This window comes from Lolium rigidum, chromosome 4 (assembly GCF_022539505.1).
Source record: "Lolium rigidum isolate FL_2022 chromosome 4, APGP_CSIRO_Lrig_0.1, whole genome shotgun sequence".
NCBI lineage: Eukaryota > Viridiplantae > Streptophyta > Magnoliopsida > Poales > Poaceae > Lolium > Lolium rigidum.
In genome coordinates this window covers 251,605,852-251,617,876 of record NC_061511.1, presented here as the reverse complement: position 1 = coordinate 251,617,876, position 12,025 = coordinate 251,605,852, and the positions used below count along the sequence as shown (strand labels likewise).

At 45.1% G+C, this 12,025-nt stretch overlaps 1 long non-coding RNA gene across 2 annotated transcripts; it reads right to left on the bottom strand.

Moving 5' to 3' along the window:
• Positions 1–1,738: 1,738 nt before the first annotated feature.
• Positions 1,739–4,779, bottom strand: LOC124650235. 2 transcript variants are annotated; one of them, XR_006986922.1, is made up of 5 exons: positions 4,515–4,779; positions 4,259–4,314; positions 3,662–3,758; positions 3,078–3,214; positions 1,739–2,131 (listed from the first exon to the last, which is right to left on the bottom strand). It is a non-coding gene; the product is annotated as an uncharacterized LOC124650235 (long non-coding RNA). The 2 variants fall into 2 exon arrangements; XR_006986923.1 differs by lacking the exon at positions 1,739–2,131 and adding an exon at positions 2,499–2,532.
• Between the last annotated feature and the right edge of the window lie 7,246 nt (positions 4,780–12,025).

The following is a 12,025-nucleotide window of genomic DNA, read 5'->3' as shown; positions in this document are numbered from 1 at the left end:
CATTTGTAGTTATTGGACTTCGATCGTCGGAGTAAGTAGCCCAATAGCAATTACCATGTAGATGGCCGTTGACAACCCAAAAGTGAAATATTGGGCCCAACAGGGGAAGGTTGAACAATACTTTTTTCTATTGGGAAGGTGGTACATGGGGTTATCCTGACAAAAAAAGTGGAACACGGGTTACTGAAGGATGCCCATTTGCGCCTAATATGTTTGTCAGCAACAGACCTTCTGCCGCCACCACCATGCCTCGTCGCGGGTCGAGCTCGCGGTACGGCCCAAAGGCACATATTACGTGGAGATAGATATCGGCGACGAGCACATCAGCCTCGACATGGCACCTACGATGTCAGAGTCTGCATGTCTCGCTCTGGATCGGCTCGGCTGGCCTTGGGACACTTACCGCTGGCCTCTTCCATGCTCAAGTTTTAGAAATGTTTCTGGCTGTTTTCAATATGGAATCAAATTTGTCGACATGAACATTCTTATGGAGTAGCAACGAGTTGAATCTCTCAAGACTCTTAAGTTCTGCAATATAATGACTAATTGGTACTATCTTAAATCAAATGATTACATATCCTTATTTTTGAAGAAAGAACACACTTATAGTTTAAATTCGACCTACTTTCAGGAAATTGGCACTGTATTTATTTAAATATGTGAAATTTACTTGAATTTTGATAATAAAGCTTGGGAATTTTCCCTCGAACATGATTTACTACTACTCAACTTTGGGTAGTCTCCAGACTAGTCTCCCTCGTCCACCAACTATTACTACTGCAAAAAGTTGAGGGCAGCCCCTAGTCTCGAGCACTTCGCCCACTTCCCCAGGCCTCATCCCAGAGAACCCACACCAACCACCTCACAGTCGACTAGCCTCCAGTCTACACCCCTCCGACGAATCTCTAATGGCGGCGACGCTCGTAATAGAGCGCTCCTCACACGAGCGCATCATCGAGTCTGACCCTCATGTCTTTTGTGCCTGCCGTGTATCGGTAAGCATGACCGACTTCTCCGTCGGCGAGCCGCCGGCCATGGGCGAGGCATCCCCGTACACTATGACAGTGCCGATATTCTTCTCGAGGATGTACGCACTCAGGAGGATGGCCGGCCCCTCCCTGCCTCACTGGATGAGGACAATGTCTCTACTACACGCTGCGAAGAGGTGGTGCTGGATCTCGACTTGCCTCCGAGGGAGCTGCGTAGTGGGGGCAATGTCGTGCGAACTATGCGCAAGATTCTTGGCCATGCATGGCTGCTCAAAAACTTGCACCTCACGGTGGAGGAGTGGGACGTCATCATGCCTTACGATGTTCTGCACTGGATGTGGCAGCAGGCGTGTCATCGGGTCGATGGCCTCCACTTCGACCTCACCCTTAGGGTGGACCACCGGCTCACCGTCAACTTGTCGGCGCCTGCAAGACAGCTTGGGTCCTAGTTGCGCCGGAGGATGTCCACTGCAGCATAAGCTTGCAGGGGCTATCGCAGCGCACAACGGTGCGTCTCCGGGGATGGAAACATCCGTTCCATAGAAAGTGCATCCTCTCCTGGTTTGTTACGAACCAGCTGCCCTATCTGCCGCGACAAAGTGTTGACCCGTCTTATTTAGAATTTGTAGCATAGTATGAATAAAAACCCTATATGTAGGGATGTCATGCCAAGTTGAATCCCATGTGAAGAGAAATTATATTTGACTAGTCCTCAACCCATGCTCCGAGCCACGAGCTAGGCTTCAAAGATATATGGTAAGAAATTATTAATCTAATAATATAAAAACTGAAATGTTGATGTAACCATGATGAGAAAACCGTATTTACTATTGGATTTCTTTGTCAAATTAACTTCATACAAATGGACGTGGTTCACATTTATCAATAATTGCACATCATATTAGCTATTTATGTAGTGGAATAGTTCTACTATTGAAAAAGTACAGTTTTGTAGGAAAATAACATGGTTATCTGTTTTATTCGAAGTCCTTTAGAATAATGCATCTGTAAAATGGAGGTATAAAATGTAAACATCTGGTATGATCACCTGTTTGGGTGGGCAACTTAAGAGGGATTTCAAAATCTCGGACGTTAATACAACCCATGCAGGTCTGATATTCCGCGACATTTTCTCCTGGTTCCTGATTGAACATCAAGATGCACTTTATCATTGACATGTATTTATGTTATTCAATCTGATACTTTAGTTAATTGATTAATAAAGTCAGATCATTCCTCAAAAAAATATGAAGTTAGATATCACATGGTCACTACCCTATACGATACGCGATGCTCGATCCACAGAATGCATAGCTGCTTTAAGAAGAATCACCGCTAATGTTAGCATTCATACATAAATACTAGTAAGCCATGGCGCGGCGGCACGCCGCGCCTGTTGTCATACATGTTTCTATAGCATTATTTGCTATAACTTTTTTTCCGAATTGTGTGCGTTAAAAGCACCAAGGAAGGCTTTGATTGCGATACACTTTTGGCCATAGCGAAGGAAAAATAAACAACAACAATCACATGTTATGGTTCCCTGGAGATAATACACACACGTTAGAACACTTGTCCAATGAATATGGCAGTAACATATTTCATCCAAAGCGCACACGACTTGTAACAGCAAAATAAAGACCTATATGACCATCCTAACGAACTCTATCATGAATTTCTAAAGACAATACTTGCATCATCGCCAATAGACCCAAAAAATCTTAATAGGAAACAATGCATCCTATTATTATATTCAGTCATGCTCCCAACAGTTTGTCCCCACATGTGGAATTCCTAAGGTAGCAATTCTTACTTCTTTATTCTTGAACTTGTGAGTTATGATACAGCTCGCATATTTCGCTCTACATGGAAGGGTTTCATCTCATCTAGCCAAGAATCCATGCCAATACATCCCTTTATTTTCTTATCCTCCTATAGGTGTTCAATGGTCTGAATCTCTTTCGAGATATTTTAGGGAATGAGAAGATATGAAAAAGGAAGTGCAGACTGAAAGATCAAATTTGGAATGTTATCAAGAGAACTTGTAATCCTAATGAGTAGAGTCTCACACATAAGTTAGATGGATACCTCTTCTCGCCTGAAAATGCTTCTGCTAGAAGAAGGAAAAGGTTTACTGAATTCAGCAATTTCATGAACCGGGACAAAATGCAAAATCTCCAAATACTTATCAGCACTAACTAAAGATAGAAGATACACCGAAGATCCTACAATGTACACATAATTTCTGTATCATATCAGAAAAAGGAAAAAAACATCACTTCCATGTCCCCCAAAAGACACATGCACTCACTCACTCATGTAGCAAGTAGTAAGTACCCTAATAAATATAAGGTCATGGTATTTTTCAGTTCAGACTGTTGCTGTAACACTACTATGTGTACTTTCAACCAACTAACAGTGGCACGAGTTTATATTCAAATTAAATGATAATCTGCTATTTAGTTTGAACCATCTATGGATTTCATCCTTCAAAAGATACCATACAATTTCTGTCCAATGTCTAATGTACCTTTTATGTTAATTCTCAATGGTGGCATAGCTTTGATAAATAGTATTTTCTGTATATAAACATATCCTTTGATGTGGCTTTACAAAACATGTGGGAAAATGAAAGTGTGAAAGCAACAGAGAATAAAAATAACAAAAATTACCTGATAGAACATTAGCACCAACAATTTTTCTGAAAATATGCACACAACACCAGGCAACAATACCGACAGGTTGCCGGAGTGATCAAACCAGGCACACCTGAAAAATAAAAAGAGAGTGAAAACATATACATGGCAACGGAACTCGAATGACCGGACATACTGAAATGAAATGAGACATAAAAAATCTAACGTATAATACGTACCAGACAAAGTATCCCCAATGTTGATTAGAGACTATAGTGGGATAATAAGAAAAGAAATTTACATATTGGCGACAAATTCGGATAAAGCTAGCAAGCTATCTGAAACAAATCATGTGCTAGACATGAACTCTACGAAGTACAATATAATGGATAGGCAAGAGGCCAAGCTTTTTTCTTCATCATGAACTCTCATTATATATAAAACACAATGAACGGGTTAAGCATTAGTAGTGCATCACAAATTCGTAATACCATTGATGTTATCCTCAACTGTTTTCATGTGGTAATCATTATCACATAGAAGCATTCGAATGGCTTTTGAATTTCGACCACGGAACTCGAAACATCAAAGAATAAAGGTAGAAGAAATTATCAGAGAAATAAGAGTTCATACCTTGAACCTTCATTTAACCACATATACTGTAACTTTTTGGATCTGGACTAACAATACTCGCAAGAAAAAAATATAAAAGATAAAGGTTTCCTGTTCCAAAAATCTAGCGACTTCGAGGCAGGTATCAACTAAATAAGCGAAATTTCTTGGAAAAAGTAAATATGATAAAATGTACCCATTCTTGCCGAATATAAGTGAAGTTCTTGGAACAATTAAATATGCAAATAATCAGTAGGTATCACTTGGCATGGGTTACCTAATGGTAATAAAATCTGCATATTGAATTCTCCATATCGCCATTGTCGATCAAATAATCTTAGGCCATTTGTAAACTCCACACAACAATAAACAACCATAAGAAGATGTCTCAGCTGGAATGAAGAAGATCAAAAAAAATTGTTAGCGGAAAAATGATGGCGTGAAAAAATTATTGAAAATATAAATATGCTGAAACTACGCGGCCATGAGCTGGTAAGGATGGAACAATAGCATTCCATATAAATGTACTACTTGTAGGCCTGCACATGGCCCGACATAAAATGAACACCTCCTGCTGAATTAACGATCGCCGATATTAGTTGATTGTAGATGGCGAGTGTAAGGCCCCGACTGAAGTACCAAGTGAGAATTGATGTGATGCATGGTCACCTCACTCCTCCAATCAAATCTGCAAGAAACAACATCAACCATTTTAGTGAACAGGAAAAACACCGCATCCAACTATTCAGATCCGAAGCACATTAACAGGAAATCAAGAAATAGCCAATACACCCTGAATTACACAGATCTGCAGTACATGAAAAATGACCCAACGCCAAAAAGAATCAAGGAAGCAGGAAAAAACTCAGCCGTAGACACCTGTGATAGAATATATGGTTACCTAGTTTAGGGCTAACCATATATAGATAGAATCCCTTGTAATTAGGCTGAGGTTGTTTGTAACTCTGTCATCAATATATATATGTCGTGTATGCCGGCCCTGTTGGGTACCGGTCATTGTCTCTCATACCTCTCTTCTCCAAAACCCATCTAGGTTTACATGGTATCAGACTAGTTCGATCAACATGTCTTCCGCACAGCTCTCCGCCGCCACCTCCCTCGCCCTCACCACATCCTCGATGTCCTCCATGTCCGTCGGCGTGTCCTCGTCGTCGCAACTGTCCTCGTCCGGCCCCATCCACATCGGCCATCTGATCAAGGTCGAGCTCAAGCCCGAGACCTACATGTTTTGGCGGGCTCAGGTGGTCTCCCTCCTCCACAACAATCTGCTGTTTGGTTATGTCGATGGCACGTTCCCGTGTCCCTCCCAGACGGTGTCGTATCGTGCCAAGGATGCGAAGCCTGATGATCAGCCCACGGAGGTTCTCAATCCCGCGTATGGCGCGTGGAAACAACAAGATCAGGCTATCTTGTCTGCGATCCTCTCCTCCATGGCGATTGAGGTCTCCGGCATGGTGATGTTCGCCGGCACCTCCTATGAAGCCTGGACTGCTCTTGAAGGCAGCTTTGCGTCGCAGTCATCGGCGCGGGCTGGACAGATCCGTTCCTTGATGTCCAAGACGAAAAAGCTTGACTCGTCTGCCCAGGTCTTCTTCAACAAACTCAAGTTGCTCTCCGATACTCTCACGTCCATCGGCCGTCCACTCCGCCCTGAGGAGTTCCAGGACTATGTCCTCGATGGACTTGATGAGGAATACGACGGGCTCGTCGAGGCGGTGCGCGGCCATGATCCTCCAATGCCTGTTCATGATCTATTTGCACGGGTGATGCAAACTGAGCAGCGCATGTCGAATCGGCGCAGTGAACTTGGTGATGGCGTGCACTCTGCCCATGCTGTCAAGACTGGCCGTGGCTCCCGTCCTGGTGGGACAGCCTACCAGCCTCCATCTAGCCCCTCCGGATTCAGCCTTCTGCAGCTCCGCGCCCGAATTACTCCCCGTCTCCCACGGGTGGCAGTGGTGGTGGGCGTTCTGGTGGCAATGGCAATCGTCCCCTCTGCCAGCTCTGTGGTGAACTTGGTCACGTTTCATCCACCTGCTTCAAAAGGTTCCAGAAGGGGTACCTTGGGATCGGCAATGATGGTCGATTCATCGCTCGTCAGCTGTCCATGGCGAACCATGTCTCTGGAGGTCGCCCGCAGACTCCTCCTGTGGACACGGCCTGGTACATGGATACCGGGGCAACAGATCATCTCACCAACGAACTGGGCAAGCTCCAAGTAAAGGAGCCATATCATGGGAAGGAGAAGGTCTATACAGCCGATGGGTCAGGTATGCATATATCACATATTGGTCATGCTGTTTTGCCGACTCCCTCCTCACGTCCACTTCACCTTAAGAATGTCCTTCATGTTCCAACTCTCACTAAAAATCTCTTGTCAGTTCCTCGTTTTACTAGAGATAATCGTGTCCTTATTGAGTTTCACCCACACTTGTTTTTTTGTCAAGGATCTGGCTACCAGGGAGGTTCTTCTTAGGGGTCGCTATCATGGTGGCCTTTACTCTCTTGATGATCCTCATATCAAGCAAGTTTTCAGCACTCTCCGTGTGTCTTCTGCTCAGTGGCATGCTCGGCTAGGACATCCAGCTTCGCAAGTGGTGCAACATATTTTGCGTAGTCATGAACTTCCATCAGTCTCAAATAAATTAGATACGGTATGTGATGCGTGTCGGCAAGGAAAAAGTCACCAATTGCCTTTTCCTCTTTCGGATCATGTAACTCATGCTCCTTTGGAACTTATTTATTCGGATGTTTGGGGTCCTGCCTGGACATCAGTTAGTGGTCACAATTACTATGTTAGCTTTGTTGATGCATACAGTCGTTTTACATGGCTTTATTTACTCAAGCCTAAAAATGATGTCTTTGATATCTTTCTCAAATTTCAAGCCCATGTTGAGCGACTTCTTGGCCACAAAATTCTTCGTGTCCAATCTGATTGGGGTGGTGAATATATTAAGTTAAATGCTTTCTTTGATAAGCTTGGAATCATGCACCGTGTCTCATGTCCACACACTCACCAACAAAACGGAACTGCTGAACGCAAACATCGTCATATTGTTGAAGCTCGGGCTTACTTTGCTTGCTCATGCGTCTGTTCCTTTTCCATATTGGAGTGATGCTTTCTTTACGGCTTGCTTTCTGATTAATCGTATGCCCACTAAAGTCGTCTCTATGCAGACTCCACTTCAGCGTCTTCTAGGAGAGGTGCCCGACTATACCTTTTTTAAGGTGTTTGGGTGTGCCTGTTGGCCCAACCTCCGTCCTTATAATAATCACAAGCTTCAGTATCGTTCGAAAAAATGTGTGTTTCTTGGGCATAGCCCCCTTCACAAAGGATACAAATGTCTCCATGTCCCATCCAACAGAGTCTATATTAGTCGCGACGTGATCTTCGATGAGAATGTTTTTCCGTTCTCTCATTCATCTCCCACACCATCCGAGTCATCTACCTCACATTCATCACCCTCGGCTGACCAATTTGTTGATAATGTGCATGCACCTGCTTTGCTCCCTACTCACGGTGCGAGGTACGGGTCGGGGCGTGCGCCTCCATCTTCTCCCGGATACAGCGGATGCAGCGCTGCAGCCTCCCCATGTCGATCATGGGCAGCCGCATGGCGCCGGCCCTTGCATGCCCTCGGTCGCTGTGCCGAGCGTTCCCGGCCTCGGTGGCGAGGCTCGGCTGAGCCGGCCTCGGCTCAGCACTTGGCTCCTGACCCTGTGATGCCGCCGTCCCCTGGTTCTGGAGCGGACTCACCTGGCGAGCCGAGCTCCTCTTCAGCTCCCACACAGCGTCCAGTCACTCGCTCGATGCATGGCATTCATCGTCCCAAGCAGCGTACAGATGGCACCGTGGCCTGGCTCGCTGCCTGCATTGCTCAGTCTGTTGCTGATCCGTGTGCTGAACCCCGTCATTTTCGAGCAGCTCTTGGAATACCACATTGGCGGGCTGCCATGGAATAAGAGTTTGATGCTCTTCAGAAGAATAATACTTGGCATCTTGTTCCTCCAATTCCTGGTGCAAATGTTATTGATTCTAAATGGGTGTTTAAAGTCAAGCGTCATTCTGATGGTTCCATTGAACGATATAAAGCACGATTGGTTGCCAAAGGTTTTAAGCAAAGGTATGGTCTTGATTATGAAGACACGTTCAGTCCAGTTGTTAAGCCTACCACTATTCGTTTGCTGTTGTCACTTGCTGTTAATCGACGTTGGGCCCTTCGTCAGTTGGATGTGCAAAATGCCTTTCTTCATGGTGTTCTTGAGGAAGAGGTATTCATGAGGCAACCACCGGGCTTTGAGGATCCTACATGTCCACAACACATCTGTCGTCTTGATAAAGCGCTCTATGGGCTGAAACAGGCCCCACGCGCTTGGCACCATCGACTGGGATCTGCTCTTGCTGCACTTGGTTTTGTTCCATCTAAAGCAGACACTTCCCTGTTTGTTCTTCAAAGGCCCACTATTACTATGTTCTTGTTGGTATATGTTGATGATATCATTGTGATCAGCTCCTCTCCAACAGCTGTGGATCGGCTTGTCTCTGGACTGAGTCAACAGTTTGCTATTAAGGATCTTGGTACACTTCATTACTTCCTTGGAGTTGAGGTGCATACTCTCAAGACAGGGCTGTCTCTTACTCAGCGTAAGTATGCTCTGGATATCCTTGCTCGGGCTGGTATGCTCAAGTGCAGTTCGGCGTCCACTCCTATGGCTGCTAATGAGCGCCTATGTGCTGATGATGGAGATCTTCTCAGTGATGAGGATGCTACCTTGTACCGCAGCTTGGTAGGTGGTCTTCAGTACCTGACACTTACTCGCCCTGATTTATCCTTCTCGGTTAATCGAGTGTGTCAGTATCTTCATGCTCCGCGTAGCTCTCATTGGTCGGCTGTCAAGAGGATTCTTCGCTATGTTCATGGCACTGTTGCTCATGGTCTACTTGTTCAGCCGTCTCGTTCTGATGCTCTCTCCGCCTATTCGGATGCTGGCCGGGCTGGCGGTCTCGATGATCGGCGGTCTACGGGGGATTTGCCCTCTTTCATGGCGGTTGCTTGGTTGCTTGGAGTGCCAAGAAGCAAGATCTCGTCTCTCGTTCGAGTATCGAAGCGGAATATAAAGCTGTTGCAAATGCTACTGCTGAGCTTATCCGGGTCGAAGGGCTTCGAAGGAAATAGGCGTTCCGACTTGTCTCTACTCCGGTATTGTGGTGTGACAACATTGGAGCCACATATTTGTCCTCCAATCCAGTATTTCATGCTCGCACCAAGCACATAGAGATTGATTATCACTTTGTCCGTGAGCGAGTTGAACGGAAGTTGCTTCGGATTCAGTTTATTTCGTCAAGGGATCAGCTAGCAGATATCTTTACAAAACCATTACCACTGCCCCTGTTCCAGGAATGTAAGCGCAATCTCAATATGCTGTCGATAGTTGAGATTGAGGGTGGCTGATAGAATATATGGTTACCTAGTTTAGGGCTAACCATATATAGATAGAATCCCTTGTAATTAGGCTGAGGTTGTTTGTAACTCTGTCATCAATATATATATGTCGTGTATGCCGGCCCTGTTGGGTACCGGTCATTGTCTCTCATACCTCTCTTCTCCAAAACCCATCTAGGTTTACAACCTGCTCTACGTCCTAGCCAGGGCAGGTTGCTGCTGCTGCTCGGCCTGCCTGCGCAGGCCATGGTGTGCCACCGTGCTGCTCGCCCCGGACCCGCCGCTCCTTACCCCACCCGAAGTTGGAAGAGACAGGGATGGGATGGCGGCCAGCAGATTACGCCAGTACAGGTAGCCGTGGAGTTAAGGACGTGCCGGCGAAGGCAGGGAGGTCAAGATCTTCTCGTGTGTCCGCCATTGCGCTGGTTGCCGTCGACGGAAGCAAAAGAGAGAGAGAGAGAGAGAGAGAGAGAGAGAGAGAGAGAGAGAGAGAGGAAGAGGAGGGCGTAGTCAGATGATGTACCGCTGATGTACCTCTGGTCGCCGCCGGAGCCGTGGTCGAAGCCGGCATCTCCGTCTCCGTCCTCGTCGCATCCGCTGTTGCCTGCGAGAAAAACGGCGTGGCCGGCCTTCCCTTGAATGGAAGCAGAGGAGGCGGATTGGAAGAGAGGAGGGTACACGAGACTCTTCCAAAAGAAAAATAGGAAGAATTTAGTGGAAGAGATGACAGCGGCAAGAGACTCTTCCAGAAAAAAAACCCGTAGTGCTAGGTTCGACTTAAGCGGTGCCGGTTTCCTATCTACTTCCATGCACCTAACTAATGCAATGACCGGAAGAGTAACCGGTAAATTAAACAGTGCATAGCGAAAATAAAGGAATATAAATGAAATAAATAGCAGGATTCGAGAAGGAAGGACAAATGGCAGAAAACCACCGCACGAAGGAACTCATAAATAGCCAATCTACAGTTCCCAAAACGCTATTTAGAGCCCTAAAACGTTTAGCTTTTATATAGGGTATAATATGTTCGTGATAAATAGGGCCGCCGAAAAATTATTTTATCATTAGTCCACAATATTATTACTACCTCCATCCCAAAGCTTAAAGCTTATATTATTTTTAGAAAATCAAATTATTTTAAGTTTGACTAAGCTTTTATCAAAAATCATTAACATGCAAAATACAAAATTAATATTATTAAATAGATAATGAAATTTATTTTCGTATGGTATCTACAAAATATTATATTTGTCGATAGATTATTCTAGAAATTTAGGCAAACTTTACTTGGTTTAACTTAAAAAAATGTAAGCCTTAAGTTTTGAGTTGGAGGTAGTAGCTTTTAAAGTATGCATGGCAACAATCAGTCATTCGGGGGAAAAGAACGAAATGAAATATTACCCCATCCAAGTTGTAAATATCCCTCAATCATTCTTAACGACCCGCTTTCCATCACCATCAGAACAACCTGAACACGTTTGAATGTTTGATTACCTTGAAAGGAAGGTGCTGATCACAGGGAAGTAATCTTTCGGCAAGGGTTGAGAAAGGAAACATAATCAAAATAAAGGGGAGATACGGTGGTGCCACTCTACTAATATTTCATAACCGGGAGCCATGCATCCATGTATAAATAACTGACTTACGAATATCCAAGCCTCCACTTATTTCACTGGATATCATATTATTTCTTGCACAATCTGGCAGCTTTTCATATTGCAGTGTCGGGCACTGAAAAAATATCTAGAAAACACATGCATTATACACTATATAAAAGACAATCAATTTAACCTCCTCCTTAGCAATTCAGTTACTGTAGCCGGGCTATTTATCCACTCATTTGTCAAGTCATTGCGTGACACGTACTCTTCTATTTTGCGCTTCGGTGGTTTGGTCATTCTTTGTGGCCTATTTTTCTGGATAGGTGGTTTACCGGCTACCGGTTTGCTATGCCTCTTCCCGGTAAGCGCATCTTCCAGAAATATCTACTCTCACTTTTCACCGCTTTTCACCTCACCTCTTTTTCTCATCCTACACCGTCTTCATGGAAAAATCGAGAAGCCCTCTCCACCGCTTCTCCCGTGGCGTCCCGGAGCCCTCTCCACACTCACACAACAACAAAAATTTCGGGTCCCGGAGCTGCCGCGCCGCCTGCATTGGCCCTCCTATGCCTCATTCCCCCGCAATCCATCAACTCATTTTGTTGGTGGCCAATAAAGCAGCGATGAACGCGTGCAAGGAGAACGTCAGCAGGAGATGGAGGAGGAGGAGAAGAGGATGGTATGGAGGAGGTCAAGAGGACGACGAGGCCGTCCTGCTGAAC